The sequence below is a fragment of the Loxodonta africana genome, chromosome 4 (assembly GCF_030014295.1).
Source record: "Loxodonta africana isolate mLoxAfr1 chromosome 4, mLoxAfr1.hap2, whole genome shotgun sequence".
In the NCBI taxonomy this organism is placed as follows: Eukaryota; Metazoa; Chordata; class Mammalia; order Proboscidea; family Elephantidae; genus Loxodonta; species Loxodonta africana.
Window position 1 is genome coordinate 179,762,586 of NC_087345.1, and position 18,993 is coordinate 179,781,578.

Consider the following 18,993-nt stretch of genomic DNA (forward strand, 5'->3'; position numbering starts at 1 on the left):
GGGTTCTGTAGAGAAGCAAAACTAGTAAAGCATATAAATATATGCATATATAGAGAGATTTATCTCAAAGAAGCAGCTCACGCGATAGTAGAGGCTGGAACGTCCCAAGTCCATGAATCAGGATAGAGGCTTCTCCTGATTCACGTAGCCTCAGGGGCTGGCGAACCAAAGATTGGCAGGTCAGAGCAGTGCTCTTGCTTACAGGCCATGAAGGTCTATGAATCCCAAGATCAGCAGGCAAGACTGCAAGGCTTCTTCTGATTGACATAGCTGCAGGGGCTGGGGAACCCAAGATTGGCAGGTCAGAGAGCAGGACTCTTGCTCATAGGCTGTGAAGATTGTGGAATCCCAAGATCTAGCTCAAATCCCAAGAACCGGAGGTCAGACAAGTAAGAGGCAGCTGCAGGATCCAGTGTGAGCCAAAACCCTTGGCAAGGCAAGCAGGTAGGAATGAGGCAGCAGAGGGCAGAGAGAAGGCTGAGGGGAGGGTGAGCTGCCACAGGTCCCGCCCTTCCTGGTACCACTCAGCAGATTCCGTTATCAAATTTCAACAGGGAAGTGATCACAACATTATATAACTGCCAAAACACTGACAATCATGACCCAACCAAGTTGACCCACAATCTTAACCATCACACTTATATGAGTGGAAACATAATCCCTTCCAGAAGTATTATTGTACATGAAAACAAACTGACACCACGCCTCTTTTACAGCTCATTCAGATGTAATTAAGATTAAAGATAAAGTTTCCTTCAAACACATTGTCCCTTAAAATGTCCAGATCGCAAGTTTCCCAGGGTGGCTAGTGCACATATTTTGCATTGTATCTTCCTGAAAGACTCAAAGACTTTTGGACCTCACATATGTACACAGCACACACACACACACACACACACACACCACCTTCTCTGCACACAGAAACACTAACACCATTGAATGTCTTTCTGAGATTCTGTAAAATAGTCTGCTCCATACCACTCATAACCTCAGTGAAATTTAATGTTTCAATTTTAGGACTATAACAAAATTAGACAATTTTGTGTGAGGACCATATGTTATATCTCATTATTTCCCCAGGGTATCAAATGCTGGAGTCTGTACAGAATAGATTCTCAATAATTGTTTATTGGCTAATTGATAATAACTGATATTTTGGGAACTCTTTGCCCAACATAGTCACAGTCATAGTGGCCGGTGGAAGAAAAGGGCAATACTACATCCTCTGGTTGTTTTTATTTTTATTGTGCTTGAAGTGAAAGTTTACAAATCAAGTCCATCTTTCAAACAAAAATTTATATACATCTTGCTATATACTCCAAAAAAAAAAAAAATTTTTTTTTTATATACTCCTAGTTGCTTTCCCCTTAAAGAGACAACACACTTCTTCTCTCCATCCTGTATTTCTGTGTCCATTCAGCCAGCTTCTTTCCCCCTCTGCCTTCTCATCTCCCCTCCAGACAGGAGCCGCCCACATAGTCTGATGAGTCTACCTGAGCCAAGAAGCTCGCTCCTCACCATTATCATTTTCTATCTTATAGTCCAGCCCAAGCCCTGTATGGAGAGTTGGCTTTGGGAATTGTTCCAGTCTTGGGCTAACAGAAGGTCTGGGGACCATGACCTCCAGGGTCCTTCTAGTCTCTCCTCTGGTTGTTCTGTGTATACTAAATACGGTTTTATACTTTTTCTCAGCATTCTTATGTAATAAAGTAAGCTGCTTACTAAAAATACAAGTTTTAGAGATTTTTTTCCATTTGGATTGAATTTGAATTGTTTTGCACATTCTTTGGGGAAAAGACTGAAATCCTGTTACTTAGCATTATGAGTCAGCAGTCTATATTTATGACAGATTTTATGGAGTACTTATATTTACTAGGGAATTGTACCTGAGGAGATACAGAAATCATGATGAATGTCTTCAGTTATGTCTATGTGATAGTTGAGCAACTTACAAATTCTACCAATTCAGTTAAAAAAAAAATCAAGCAAGCATGCAAGTTAATTGTTTGAAATTTGGGAACAGAAAATCAAAGATAATTAATTTTCATTTATTATTATTTTAGCTTAATGTGGATACCATGAAAACACTAAGAATTATATTTCTCTGTTAAACTAAAAAAAAAAATTCTCTGTTAAACTAGATACATGAGAAATGTTAACTATTTGACATTCTAACTTGCGCACTTATCTGAGAGGCGAACGATATAGTGTTGATTTCACATCAGGCATTCAAATTCATTTTAGGGGTAAAAAATCATTGTTTGGAAAAAATGTTTTCTACCTTCGGTGCAGATCAAAGTATGATCCTGAGAGTTGGAGTCCACCAAGGTGCCAGAGAAAAGGGATGCTTCTCTACACAACAAAACCATTTGAATATACCTATCCTCTGGGGAGAAGCCCTGGTGGCACAGTGGTTAAGCTCTTGGCTGCTAACCAAAAGGTCAGCAGTTTAAATCCATGAGCTGCTCCTTGGAAACCTGATGGGACAGGTCTGCTGTGTCCTATAGGATAAATATGAGTCAGAATTGACTTGATTGCAAAGGGTTTGGTTTGGTGTTGTTATCCTTTGGAGCAAGGACGTGCATGAAAAAAGCAATGGAGAGAGAAGGGGACATTAGAAAATGGAGCCAGCAAGAAGATCTGTGAAAGGAGATTGCACAAGAGCAGTCAAAGAAAGAAATAGCAGTGGCAAATATGAACTTTAGAAATAAGAATGTCTGCTATGAATTTGAAGTACCTGGGTGGTATAAACGACTAAAAAGCTTGACTGCTACCCAAAAAGTAGGTGGTTCAAGCCCACCCAGAGGTACTTCAGATGATAAGCCTGAATATCTACTTCTAAAAAATCAGCCATTGAAAACCCTGTGGAACACATTTCTACTCTGACACACGTGGAGTTGCCATGAGTTGGAATTGACTTGATGGCAACTGGTAAAAACAAAACAAAACAAACAACCCCCTCCCCCAAAAAATGAATTTGTTCTTGTGGAAGTTGTGACCACACTTTGTGATTCTCATATCTCTTGGTGTACTCTTCTCATGCAAAATGCTGTCTGCCATTTGATTTGGTGAGGAGCATGAGGCATGTCAGGAATGATGTTGGGGGAAATCTGGGTTAGCAATATACATAAGTAGGAACTGGTGATGAGGGGGACTTCAGGTTTCCATAGCCTATGAAAAGGGGATACAAGGAAAACATTATTGAAATTTCAGGGTTTACCTAACTTCAAGTTTTTGTTTTTATTTTTAGGTAAGTAAAAAGATCACAGAATAATGAGGATATTACCAGTGCTTCAATATGTGACAAAAACAAAACATTTCTGTCTCGTTGATTCCAACTCATAGAAACCCTATAGGGCAGAGCAGAACTGCCCCATTGAATTTCCAAGGAGCACCTGGTGGATTCTAACTGCCGACCTTTTGGTTAGCAGCACAGCAGTTAACCAGTATGTCACCAAGGTTTCCAAATATGTGACAGGCTGGTTTTATTACAAGGATTCAATCAATTCAACAAAGAATTTCTATAGGAATGGTGCTATGGTAAACTTCATGGAGGATCCCAATAGCTTAGTATATAACAATATACCCATGTATGAAATATAGAAAAGGGCAGAATGGGATCAAAGTTAAAAAAGGAAAAAAAAAAAAAAAGCATTATGGGAATATGGGAAAATGTTCACTGCAGAATAGGAATAAGGGAAGATTTCTTTGCAGGGGTTGAAGAGAAAAGAAGAGAATAGTTTTGATTCCTAGGTAAACAAATGGAAATTCTATAATACATATGCCACATATTTGACAATATTAGCAAACGATCAATAAACCAACCCAAAAACCTATTGCTGACAAGTTGATTCCAGCTTATAGTGACCCTATAAGACAGAGTAGAACTGCACCACAGTGTTTCCAAGGAGCGACTGGTGGATTCGAAACGCCAACATTTTGGCTAATAGCCGAGGTCTTGACCACTGCACCACAGGGCTCCAATCAATCAACGTGCCGTTATTTAAGATCTGAAAAATAAATAGCCAGGATTCCAAGATCATCCATCGTTATCAGTACCCCATTACTTTGTACAGCCTCGTTTCTGAACCTATTTCACATTTTCTTCTCAAATCTTAAAATCCTTCCATGTTAGCCTCCAGTTGATCATCAGAAAAATCTGCAATTCTCCAGCTATAATTTTTCACTTTCTGTTTTGGACTAACTGAAACCTGGGTCTCCCTTGAAGGCACTGCAGAGAAGCTGGCCTCTCAGGCGATGGTTTTATCTATCATACCTTTCTTGTCACTGGCCTAAGCGTGTGTGGGGGACTGCTCTCTTTGTCACTCCTGCATCTAAATCACTCCTTGTCTTTCCCCTACAGTCCCTGAATCTCATGGTATCAGCCTGCACCCACGCATTCATGCACTACCTCACTATGTAGTTATCTCCATGTTCCATAATCCGCCCCTCCCCTACTGACATTTCTTGAAGATTTTAGCTTCTGTATCACTGACACTTTCAACCTGGAACACTTCCTCTAGATATCTGCATGGCTCACTCCCTCACCCCCTGGGGGCTTTCCCCTGTGTTACCTTCTCACTGAGGCCTTCCATGACCGTCCTACTTAAAATTTGCCAACCTCCTGCTTTACCCCCTAAGCTCCTTCCTGGTGTATGTTTTTCCCAGTACCCATCCCCACTCTATATACTCCATTTTGTATTTGTTTACTTTAGGTCTTTTCTCATAGAGTGAGGCTCCCTGAGAATGTAGGCTAGTTTGTCCATTTTATTTCCTACTTCAGCTCCAGTGCCTAGAACAGCACCTCCATATAGTAAACCCTCAGTCTCTCAGTAGATATTTGTTACACGAATAAATAGGTATGTCTGCTTAAATATTTTCTGAGGGGAGTTCTCCCCTCTAAAGGGTTAGATAACAATTCCCTTTCTATGCTTCGGAGGCCCTGGGTAGTGTAAGCACTCAACACGCTCAGTTGCTAACCTAAAGGTTAGAGATTCGAGTTTAACTAAGGACACCTTGATCTATTTCTGAAAAAATCGCCGTTGAAAACCCAGTGGAGCATAGTTCTTCTCTGTCACACATGAGTCGCCATCAGTCAGAATTGACTGGATGGCAACTGGTTGGTTTCAGCACTTTGGATACCTAATCAGTTTGTATGGGCTGAAAGATATCTTCATCCTTTGATCAATCTGTGCACTTATGAGTCTCAGTTTGTCGATCTGTAAGTGATAGAGAAATAAAACTCCGATAACATTAGCACATTTGAAATTATCTCAACATAAACCAAACCAAACCTATTGCCTTTGAGTCTATTCAGACTCATAGCCACCTTATACAACAGAGCAGAACTTTCCCATAGAGTTTCCATGTCTGTAATCTTTACGGAAGCAAACTGCCACATTTTTCACCCACTGAAGTGGCTGGTGGGTCAGAATCACAGACCATCCGGTTAGCAGCCACACTCTTTAAGTGGATAGAATTAATTACATGCTTAATATTTTTCTTTGATATTTAAAAGAAAATATAAATGGGTGTTTACCCATAAAACAGCTTCTTTTTCTGTGTTTTAAACTTGTAGATAAGTGTATACATACATACATCACTCATTCTTCTAAACAGACACACTGAATAGTTGAAATTGTTCAGAAAATGCAAGCCACAAAAGAAAAATAGTATGGCTGTAATCTGCATTTGCAAATGCATTTTCTTTAGACATAATTGGTAAAATATAATTTTCTCCCTTTACAATGTGTTCATTACATGGCATCTTCCCCAGCTATTTTTAGAATGGAGTTCATAAACTCCAAGGGTGTGGGCTCAGTTCTACTGCCTCTTGCGGCTGTCCTCACATACTGATGCACTGTGAGTGGCAATGGAAGCAGAGCCTGGAAATGGAAACATTTGGAATAGGAAAGGAACAGGGAATTGAAGTATAAAGCGGATGGCTCACAGAAGAATCGCCTTCCTTGTGAATAGCCTAGCTCTGGTAGAATAAGATAGTAAATGTCTTATCCTCAGTAGATAGTATGTAAAACTCTTATCTGTAGGAGAGGACCAGTTGATATTTTGGAAGAAGAACCTGGCAGAGATTCCTTTATGTGGTGATTTCTTAACACATGTACTGAATAATTCTTAGGGATAATTTTATATCTTGTCTAATAATACTTGTCAGAGACTGCTATGCTATTCTTAGCATGCCTGGTTTAATATTTTATTTTCTAAAGGAGCAGAGATTTGGTATTATCAATAAGCATGTATTAACTTGGGGAAATAAACCTATATCTAAAACTGTAGTTGAAGTATCTTTTCTATGATCAACATACTGGATACTTTGTTCAACTTTGAGTATATCCCACCTCAAGAATAGATTCTCAAGAATAGATTCAGAGCCTTGTACACTAATGACAGAAGACCAGGCAAGTTGTGAAATGAAATCAAGAACATCATACATGAAGAAAGCAAGAGGTCATTAAAAAGACAGGAAAGAAAGAAAAGACCAAAAAGAATGTTAGAAGAGCCTCTGAAATCTGCTCTTGAACATAAATAGCTAAAGCAAAAGGAAGAAATGATGAAGTAAAAGAGCTCAAAAGAAGATATTAAAGGGCACCTTGAGAAGACAAATTAAAGTATTACAGTGAAATGTGCAAAGACCAGGTGTTACAAAACCAAAAGTGGAGAACAAGCTGAAGGGACTGAAGAAAAATTCAAGCCTCCAGTTACAATATTGAAAGATTCTACTGGGAAAATATTGAATGACTCAGGAAGCATCAAAAGCAGATGGAAGGAATACACAGTCACTGTACCAAAAAGTGCTGGCTGACATTCAAACATTTCAGGAGGTAGCATATGATCAAAAACCAATGGTAAGAAGAAGTCCAAGCTGCACTGAAGGCTTTGGTGAGAAACATGGCTCCAGGAATTGACAGAATGCCAATTGAGATGTTTCATACACCTTTCTTGATTTTAAATCATGCGGTGTCCCTTTGCTTTGTTAGAATGACTGCCTCTTAGTCTATGTACAGGTTCCTCGTGAGCACAATTAAGTGTTCTGCAATTCCCATTCTTTGCAATGTTATCCATAATTTGCTATGCTCGACACAGTTGAATACCTTAGCGTAGTCAATAAAACAACAGGCAAACATATTTGGGGTATTTTCTCTGCTTTCAGCCATGATACATCTGACATTTGCAATGATATCCCTCATTTCACTTCCTTTTCTGAATTTCTGGCAGTTCCCTTTGGATGTACTTTTTAAACCACTTTTGATTGATCTTCAGCAGAATTTTACTTGCTTGTGGTATTGACGATATTGTTTAATAATTCCTGTATTCTGTTGGGTCACCTTTCTCTGGCATGGGCATAGATATGGATCTCTCTCAGTTAGTTGGCCAGGTAGACATCTCCCAATTCCTTTGTATAGGCTACTGATCACCTCCAGCACTGCATCTGTTTGTTGAAACATCTCAATAGGTATTCCATCAATTTCTGGAGTCTTGTTTTTTGCCAATGTCTTCAGTGCAGCTTGAACTTCTTCCTTCTATACCATTGGTCCTTGATCATATGCTACCTTCTGATATGGTTGAACCATGAACAATGCTTTTTGATACAATGATTGTGTATTCCTTCCATCTGCTTTGATGCTTTCTGAGTCATTCAGTATTTTCCCAGTACAATCGTTCAACATTGCAACTAGAGGCTTGAATTTTTTCTTCAGTTCTTTCAGCATGAGAAAAGTCAAGCATGTTCTAAAAGGTAAGAACCTTTTAGTTTTCTAACTCCAAGTCTTTACACATTTCAGTATAATATTTTACTTTGTCTTCTCCAGCTGCCCTTTGAAATCTTCTGTTTAGCTGTTTTACTTTACCATTTCTTCAATTCGCTTTAGCTGCTGTACATTCAAGAGTAAGTTTCAGAGTCTCTTATGACATCCATCTTGGTCTTTTTTTTTTCCTGTCTTTTTAATGACCTTTTGCTCTTTTCATGTATGATGTCCTTGATGTTTTTCAATAACTCATCTGGTCTTTGATCATTAGTGTTCAATGCATCAAGACTATTCTTGAGATAGTTTCTAAATTCAGGTGGGATATAATCAAGGTCCTATTTTGGCTCTTGTACACCTACACATGAAGGAAACAAAAATCCTCACAACTAGACTAATAAGCAACATCATGATAAATGGAGAAAATATTGATGTTGTCAAGAACTTCATTTTACTTGGGGCCACAGTCAACGCTCATGGAAGCAACAGTCAAGACATCAAATGATGTGTTGCCTTGGACAAATTTGCTGCAAAAGACCTCTTTAAAGAGTGAAAAGCAAAAATGTCACTTCGAGGACTAAGTTGCATCTGACTCAAGCCATGGTATTTTCAGTAGTCTTATATGCATGTGAAAGCTGGACAATGAATAAGGAAGACCGAAGAAGAATTGAAGCCTTTGAATTATGGTGTTGGTGAAGAATATTGAATATACCATTGACTGCCATAAACACAAACAAGTCTGTTTTTGAAGAAATACAGCCAGTGTACTCCTTGGAAGTGAGGATGGGAGACTCGGTCTCCAATACTTTGGATATGTTATCAGGATGGACCAGTTTCTGGAGAAGGACATCATGCTTGGTAAATTAGAAGGTCTTTGAAAAAGAGGAAGACCCTTGACAAAATGGATTGAAACAGTGGCTGCAACAAGGGGCTTAACCATAACAGTGATTGTGATGATGGCATAGGACCTGGCAGTGTTTTATTCTGCTGTGCCTAGGGTCTCTATCAGTCAGAACTGACTTGATGGCACTTAACAACAACAACAACAACACACATATGCAAGGAATACATTTGAAATTCTGCTATTGTGTCACATTACATTGAGGAAATACAATTTGTATATTGTCTACACTTGGGAATTGATTTACGACAGGATTGGTTTTAAACATCGGCAATCAAAAGAGAGTCGGTTTTCAGTATCTCATAATGTTATATCTTTATATTAATTATATTGTTTATATGAGTTTTAATATCTTTTATGTCTATTTGATATATCAAGGCTTGTGTATAAAAAATATCTGGCACTAAATATCCCTGTCCCTTTAGATTTTTATTACTTTTTTTTTTTTAATGTGTTGTAAATTCTAAATCTCTATATGTTAAAACACTTGCATTACCAAATTTTATTTAAAGTTTTTTTGTTGTTGTTATGGCATTTGTTTTCAGTATTGGAATGCATGCTTACTAATTGTGTTTAAATTTTTGGTTGGTAATAGGGATTTTGAGAAACATATTCTGGTAATACAAGCCACCAACAACACAAGTGGCATTCTGGTGCCACTAATCTGTGGTATGACAATATATCAATAAGGACTAAATACAAAATTGATAAGTACACCTTTCCATTAGGTTACACCAGGAGCCCCTGGTTTTCCAAATATGATACTGAAAAACCAAAACAAACCCATCAGGGCTCCCTAACTATCACACAGGAAAGCCATAATTATGTTGGCAAGGCTTATCTTACAGAAATAAAGGAAAAAGGCAAAAGTTCATAGAAGTTTGCAAAACTAACAAATCTAGGAAGCATCACCTAATAGAATGCTCATCCTATACAATAATGAGGCTACAATTCCTGTCTGCTGAGCTTCATGCACTTCAAAAGGGACCCACCGCTAAACGGAGTAGAACTTGAATAACGTACTACTTACAAGGTCCAGAGGCATAAAAAGTGGCTAGTATATTATTAAAGCAATAGTACCTAAAGAGTTAATGAGGCAGGGTTAATGTGTGGTGCATCTTGTCACTCAAGTCACACCCTTACTCAAGTCACACCCTTACTCAAGTCACACCCTTACTCAAGTCACACCCTTGCTTGAGTCACACCTTTTATCTTACAAGAGATAAAAGGAAAGAGAAGGGAGCAGAGAGGAGAGGGACCTCCCAACCACCGAGAAGCAGAGCTGGGAGAGGAGCATGTCCTTTGGACCTTGGGTCCATGCACTGAGAACCTCCTACACCCAGGGGGAGATTGATGCCAAGACACTTGAAGATCTTCCAAGGAATGCCAGGCCCACAGATATTGAAAGGAGACAAGGACCTTCCCCTAGAGCTGACAGAGACAGAAAGCCTTCCCCCTAGAGCCAGTACTCTGAATTAGGACTTCTAGCCTCCTGAACTGTGAGAAAATAAATTAGTTTGTTTAAGCCACCCACTTGTGCTATTTCTCCTATAGAAGCTCTAGATAACTAAGACAAGCATATTTGACTCAGGTTTATGATTATTAGTGCTCATACCATATTTTTTTCCTTATTTGTAGTTCTAGTTTAATTCTAAATTATATTAGTTTAATTTCTTATTGGTCAATGAATTTGTAGTTGAAGTTGTCTTTAAATTATTTATTTCAAGAAGGGCATTTTGTTATTTCTGATAGTCTTGCTGTTGTTACCCTCACATGTGAGTAACAAGTTGGCTGGTTATAAAATTCTCAGGTACTCAATTTTTACTAAAGTACTCTGTAAATGAAGCATGATTGTCCTTTGGAAATTAGTGCTAGAGAGAATTATGAGTCTGTTCTGATTTTTTCTTTTCCTTTGCAAACTTTTTTGTTGTTGTAAATCACTAGACTTGTATAGTATTTTTCTTTGGGTTTATAATTTTTAAGACTCGCACTGATTTGGCTGTAGCCATCTTACTTAAGTTAAAACTAAACTGCATGTTGTGGGTTTTTTATTCTTTTAGTTTTGAATTTTGTTTTTATTTTGCCTTGTTGATTTTGGCTTCTGTCGTGGTGTTTCTGTTTTCCTCCTCAGGTATGCTTTACGTATTCATCTTACATCTTTTTTCCATGCCTTCCACTTCACCATCTGAGGCAATACTTTCTTTTCTTTGTAATTTTTGTATGTTTTGTTTTTCCATGTCAGTAATTTTGTGCATTTTGATTTTTTTCATTTTAACAAATCTTGAATTATAAAACTGCTATTAAATTTTTAAACATTCTTCCTTCTATCCTGATATCTTAGCATTTCTTTCATTGTGGCCTTTAGTTTATAGAGATTCCATCTTTTTATGTCCAATTAAGAACCGCTCACATTTTTTTTTCTATGAACTCCTCCTAGTTCCTTCAGTAACTCACCTTAGTTGTGTTTTTTTTTTTTTTTTCTTTAAATCAGTCTTCAAAGTGACATGGTTATGGTGAACACATAATAAGGTGTCCCTCATTGTATAAAGCCCTCCACTTGAGTGCTTTTGGAAACTGTGATTTTTTTCTAGCCAATAAAATATGACAAAAGTGATGAGATGTCACTTGCTTGGTTAAGTTACATGATATAAAACACAGTCTTGACAGACTGAGGAGAGAGATATGCCTGTTGGCCTTGCAGAAGCAAGCTGCCATTTTGCTAGGGGGCAGTGAGTTCCTGCAAGGAGCAGAGGGTAGCCTCTAAGTGCTGAGAGTGCCTCCTGCTGACAGCAAGCACCAAAACTTACCTCAGTCTCTGCAGCTATAAGAAACTGAATTCTGTCAAAAATCACATGAGCTTAGATAAAAATCCTGGGTTCCACATTGAAACGCAGCCTGTCAGGTGCCTGGGTTGCATTCAGCCTTTTGAGACCCAGAAAAAGGGACTCAGGTAAGCTGTACTCAGGCTTCTGAGCAGAGAAATTATGAGATAGTAAGTATATGTTTAACTGCCAACTTTGTGGTAATTTGTTACTCAGCAATAGAAAATAATATAATTAATATAGTTGTTTTGAAGTATTTTCGAAAGCTCTATGTTGTTGCTTCAGCTTATTCATTTTTATGAGAAATCCCATGGATAAAACTTTAGTCTATTGTATAAACTAATATTTTGCTTTCATCCATCACAAGAATGAAAATAACAATAAATTTAGAATTAAGGCTTGATATTTTTTAAAAAATTTATTTGAAGGTCTTTATGAGAGCTTTTAACATTGTTATCTAGAGTTATAGAGATTATTTTCCTTACCTGGAAAAAATTTATGCTATTAGTCAAGGGTACCTAACAAGTTGGAGCCATTGTCGTTAATACTTGTGAATAAAATCTTGTCTTCTTGTTTATGTCCCAAAATACTTTTTTTTATAGCTTGTGACTGAATAAATCAATATACTGAAATGTTAACATACGAAAAATACACATAATATTGAACAAAAAATAATAATTTACTCCTTTTCTATTCTCTGACTCATAGCCAGAGCTAAAACCCTTGCATAACATGAAAATGCTATATTTTTATTTTAAATGGATATTTTAGTGTCAATTAAAAAAAGTTTTTGTCAGGTTCGATATGACTCATGGTGACCCATGTGTGTCAGAGTAGAACTGTGCTCCATAGGGTTTTCAGTGACTGATTTTTCAGAAGTAGGTCACCAGGCCTTTCTTTGAAGTGCTTCTTTTAAAGTCAAACCTCCAACCTTTCAGTTGACAGATGAGCGTATTGGCTGTTTTCATCACCTAGTGACTCCATTAGTGTCAATAGGATTGCAATAAAACGTCCGGAGGGAAGCTAGCTATGTTTACTCAGTGTTCTAGTTAGCTTTTCCTGTGGATACTTAACAATCTTTTATAACTTGTATGATAGCAAAGCGCTATGGAAGTTGCAAAAGAAAACAAACTTCCCACTTTATTCTCTCTATGCACTCTTGCAAAGCTCCTTCTGAAGACTGAGAGGAGGAAGCCCAAAGGATGCAACCACTTTATCAAGTGACTGCTGATCTACCTTCCGTCCTTCAGTGGGCTCTGAGTCTTACAAATATCCACCAGAATTCATAGAATCTGCTTGGTGCTCTGTTTTTAAACTCACAGAAACAATATTCTACCTTATAATCTTTGAAGGGGAACATCTTCATGACTTCAACCCTAACTAGATCCTGGTTTAAAACATCCAAAGAAGCTCACAAGAACTGTTAATGGTGAATTGAACATATGAAGGCTATTACTAACTTTTGTTTTCTTTTTCCAACATTCCTCCAGCTGGTAACTCCAGAAATTTATGTATTTATGATGAAATACTCTTCCATTGTAAGGAGGAAGATGGTGTTCTAGGTTCTTAATATGTTCCTTATAAAAGATACCCAACTGATATGGGATAGGTACAAAGATGATTATATTTTAGATAAGTCATGTACATACAAAATGAGCAAGCTTTTTTTTTCACGCATAGCTTATACTGGTACAACAAGTAATAAACACTGGTGAGCATAATCTAAGAGTTTTCCTACACTGAAAATTGAACAAAAGGGAAATGGCAAATGAAATATTCAATATAATTCCCATCTTGAAAGATGAAATATTTTGCTTTTTTTTGTAAAACCAATAACCTAGGTGGGTAAGGAAAATTAATTTATTGGGGAACAAATTACTTAAAGGGAATATCTATATCTTGGAAAAATGTATCTGTTAACAGTAACATATGGGCTCCTCTTTAAAAACATAAGCTTTTTGAGGTCCCATTAGGCATGCATTTTTCTAAATAGTTACTCTTAAACTTTGTAAACAAGCCAAACAACATATGGAATGATTATGATTTGCATAAAATATGATGTGGGAAATGTCTCATAAATTCTTCCTAAGCTTATTGCACAATTTCTTTTTGAAAACAGCAAACCCATAAGATAAAAATCCATTCAATTTATGATTAGTTTTTTTTGATTATTCTTTCCTTATAATACCATATTTTTACACAAATAACACCCACCTTCTGCATTTTTTTTTTTTTTTTTGCATTTGTTTGCTGGCTGTGCCCCCCCACGCCAGAGGTATTTTCATAAGCAGGCTATGCTATTTTTTTTACAGCCACTTTGGCATTTCTCTATTAAATGTAGAAGAGGAATGGCACAGCAGCACTTGTGAGGGTGCCTCATGGGGGATGGGCATGGCCGGCAAACAAACACAGAATGTGCACATTATTTGCGTAAAAATACTGCATCTACCCTTATTTTCTAATTCTATTATTCACTCCAATTAAGTACTATATACATCAGTTTTTGGAGTTGAGCGAACACTTTTCAGTCACAAATATTATTTTTTTCTATAACGTTACTATGCCAGGGTCAATGTCATGCCCACAACCCTTCCAACCATACCCTCATTACTAAAGTAATGGTGTTGGAGACATTTAGGAAACATTATGAACACACTCCACAGTGAGTCACTTCTGTCTCCTAGAAGGCAATATTCCTCTGGGTCCAGTGACAATAAGTAAATCTTTCTCAAACCACCTCAGTGACAGTGAAAGAAACCTGATTTCTGATTTCATGTGGAAAATTGTAGGCCTCTGTGTATCACAGAGGTAACAAGGGCACAACAGATCCTTCCTTCATCTTTAAATTGATCTCATGCACTCATAAAAATTAGTAGAGAAATGCCAATGTTTTTATATCCCTACCTCTCTAATACATTTATGGGCAGATTGGAGAATGGGTAATGGATTGGATAGAGAAAGTAATATTGTAGATATTACATGTTTTGCAGTTAGTTTTGTTGCATCCATTTATTCTATTCATCTTTCATTCACCACACATTAATTGAGACTCTGCTAAAGGTCAAGCACTGTGCCAGGTTCTAAATTTACAATGGTGAGTGAAAACAGAAACCAGCTTGTCATCATGAGTACCAAATAACATAACATTGAGTTCCATTCTTTATTCTGGTGTATCTTTCTAGGATTCCGTTTCCTATGACTATAATACTAGCCTTTCTATTTGAGAGAGTTGCTGTGGTCATTTCAAATATTCAATGTACAGAAAAGCACTTTGAAACATACAAAGCACTGAAGGAGTATAAGGAGTTGTTTTCTGTTGTACAGTAGCAAACTGATTTGAATTTAAACAATATAATTAGAGACTGGGAGAAAACTACCAATGCTGTAAATTGATCCCTGAGCCCAATACTGAAATAAAATGACTCCTGAGAGATGCAATTTTTCACCTCCCAAGTTATATTCCTTTATAATCAGAACACTCTGCTTTGTGTCTGGTCTAAACTTTTGTTTTGGAAAGTGGAGATTCTCATCTAATATACCATTGTTGAGGGTTCGGCATTGTCATGATAATATATTAAATATCAGTGGTAACAATGGTATCATGAGACAGTATCAAACGGTATCAACTGCTTATTGGGACCCATTGTAAACCTAGTAAAGAGAGCTAGGTTGGGGATGACACCAAGATATAATGTTGCCCCCCCATCTTTTTCATAACTTTCCTTTTTTTCAAAGTATTTTCTTCATTTAGATACCAATGCAATTGTTGCTGAGATAATATCTACACTTATCTATGTATTAAAAAATTACTCTTTGACAAATGAAATTGCTGCTACTAAAGCCTGTCCCTGGCACAATAAAGGGGACAGGGGCTTTTATTTTATGAGTTCTAGCACTTATAACTTATACAAAGAAAATTTTAAACATCAAATTATAGGGGTACTGACACATTGAACTCTGTGACAAATTAAAATAGTTGCATAAGAACAAAGGAAGAGGAAGAGTAGTATCTGCAATGTAGGTGACGAATCATGGCACACATTTTAACAATATTTAAGGAGTGACATTCATCCTAGGATAATAGGAACCTGAATAAACACATTTATTTCAACTCTTTCTCTTTCAAACTTCTATGCATCCACCAATTAGCTTTTTTTTTTGAGCAGTGCTCTGCTGAGACCAGCAGGGAGGAATGGGTCTGGAGAGTATTTCCAAGTCCTTGGGCCTTGCCAGCCTACATTCATCCAGAGTGAGTCCACTCTGGGTCAGAAGGGAACCTGAGCTACTGCAGCAAAGAGTATGGATGGGAACTTTCTCTTTTTGAGAGGCGAGGTGAAGCCGTGGACACTTATTGATATCTGCGCAATGCTAGGAGAACCAGCTGGTCTTTCCAGTCATCAGACAAGGAGTAGAGGAGTTAAACAGGTGTTTTGATTTCTTCCCTGCTTCAAGATTCAGAGAAGACTTGCCTTAGCAGGTAAGGTAACAACCACCGAGCATGGAGGCTCCTCCTGTTTCCTTTATACGATTGGCATTGTTGCTAACCCAGTATCAACAGCTCACAAACACAGGAACTACAGCAATCACACCCTTTGGAAAGCTTTCTATTGCTCAGGTTACCCAGAAACTGTGAGCAGAGGCAAACAGGAAATAAAATGGCAAATGGGAAAAGAAAGAAAACTACCATACTAGATACATTCAGGAGCCAGGAAAGGGAACTGTTACACCCTCTGGAAGTTCTTAGTGAAAGAGAACTTTAGGAGTACACACTTGACAACCTTAACAACAACAACAACAAAATCCATTATAGTCTCAGACTTTCTAGAACTGAAAAAGAGAGAGAGAGACAAAAAAGAAAACTATGGTATTTTAAAAGTTAAAAAAATGCAAATATTTTTATACAGAAATTCCACTCCTGGAAATGTATATCATTGAAATAAAAGTACCAGCAGATTATTTTTACCAATTAAAATTAATAAGTTCACTTTGCATTATGTGACTTGGGGAAATTTTAAGGATATTTGGAAACGTGTACTATGCTCTGCTATTTATTTTACCCATCTATATCTATTTATTTGTAGTGGCTAGGTAAAAATGTTTGAAAGATACATGCTATGATGTTGGCATCTGTCTCTTAGTTATAGAGCTAAAGTAATAGGAAGATAGAAAAAGGCTAAAAAATAGGGAAAAGCGTATTTGATATAACAGCATGAGTAAGTACCTGTTTGTATCAAAGTGTGTATAACTATGTGTGTATGTGTTTGTACAGATATAAAAGAATAAATCAAAGAATCATCTCCAACATATCAATGGTCTGATTTTTTTTTTTATGGATTGTTATTTTCTTCCTTATGAGTTGTTTATATATATATACATTTTTTTTTTTTTTACACATACATTATTTAGATAGTCAGGAAAAAAAAAAACATAAAAGCTTGTTGTTGCTGTTAGGTGCCCTGGAGTCGCTTGGAAGCATAGCAAGCTTATGTAACCAAAAAACCCAGCGCCGTAGAGTCAATTACAACTCATAGTGACCCTATAGGACAGAGTAGAACTGCCCCATAGAGTTTCCAAGGAGCTCCTGGCGGATTTGAACTGCTGACCCTTTGGTTAGCAGCTGTAGTGCTTACAAACTATGCCACCAGGGTTTCCGCAACCTTATGTATAACAGAACAAAACATTGCCGGGTCCTGCACAATCTCACGGCCTTGCTAAGTTTGACCCAATTGTTGCAGCCTTTGTGTCAATTCATCTCACTTAGGGTCTTCCTCTTTTTCATTGGCCCTCTGTTTTACCAACCATGATATCTTTCTCCAGTAACCGGATCCTCCAGATAACATGTGTAAAGTAAGAAAGACAAAGCTTCTCCTTTCCCACTTCTAGCACTCTGACTGTACTTCCTCCAAGACTGACTTGGCTGCTTTTCTGGCAGTCCATGGTATACACAATTTGAATGTGTCAATTCTTCTTTGCTCTTCCTTTTTCCATTTTCCAGCTTTCACATGCATATGAGGTGATTGAAAATACCATGCCTTGAATTAGGCACACCTTAGTCTTCAAAGTGACATTTTTGTTTTTTAACACTTCAATGAGGTTTTTGCAGCAGATTTGCCCAAAGCAAATCACTTGATTTATTGACTGATACTTCCATGGCCACTGATTATTGATCCAAGAAAAATGAAATTCTTGACAACTTATATCTTTACCATTTATCATGATGTTGTTTATTGGTCCATTTGTAAAGATTTTTATTTTCTTTATATTTAGCTATAATCCATACCTTCATCAGTAAGTGCTTCAAGCCCTCTTTTCTGTCAGCAAGCAAGGTTGTGTCATCTGCATCTTGCAGGTTATTAATGAGCCTTCCTTCTGTCTGATGCTTCTTTATTCTTCATATAGCCCAGCTTCTTAGATTATTTGTTCAGCATATAGATTGAATAAGTAAAAGAATACAAACCTGCTGAATACTTTTTCCAGGTTTAAACTACACAGTATGCCTTTGTTCCTATTGAATGGCTGCCTGGAACAGTTTGTACAGGTTCCATATGAGCACAATTAAGTGTTCTGGAATTCCCATCCTTTGCAATGCTACCCGTAATTTGTTGTGATCCATATAGTCAAACGCCTTTGTGTAGTCAATAAAACACAGGAAAACACCTTTCTGGTATTCTCTGCTCTTGGCCAAGATCCATCTGACATCAGCAATGATGTCCCTCATTCCACATCCTCTTCTGAATCCAGCTTGAATGTGTGGCACTTCTTTGTCAATGTATGGTTTCAGTTATTTTAATATTAAGAATAAAGTATTCATAATAAAAATTGAGTTATAATTTTCTGAATGTTTCTCTATCATTGTATTCTCTGTAGTGTCTAGCAAAGTACTTTCACACAGGTCTCCAGTAAATATTTTTGGATAATTGATTCTGAAATACAATGGCATTGAATATTATTGACTATAAAAAAAAAAATCTGCCACTGCCCTGTTAATTCCGACTCACAGCGACCCTATAGGACAGAGTAGAGCTGTCCCATAAGGTTTTCAAGGAGGAGCTGGTGGATTTGAGCTGCTGAATTTTTGTTTAGCAGCTGTAACTCTCAACCACTGTGTCACCAGGGCTCCATTATTGACTATAAGAAATTTTATTCCTATAAGATGGGAATAAAATAAATGGAAACCAATTAAAGGATATAAAACCCAACTCTACAGAAAAAATATACCAGTTGCTTTTGAATTCATTCTTAGTCATGGCAACCCCACATATGTTATAGTAAAACTGTGCTCCACCGGGTTTTCAATGGCAGATTTTTCAGAAACAGATTATCAGATCTTTCTTCTAAGGCATCCCTGGATAGACTTGAACCTCCAACCTTTCAGATAGTAGCTGATAACGCTGATCATTTGCACCACCCAAGGACTCCATAGAAAAAATAAATGTAAAGAAATTAAAAAGGAAGATTCAATATTAAAATTTTGCTTGGGATATGATAAAGTGACTACTGTTTTCACAAT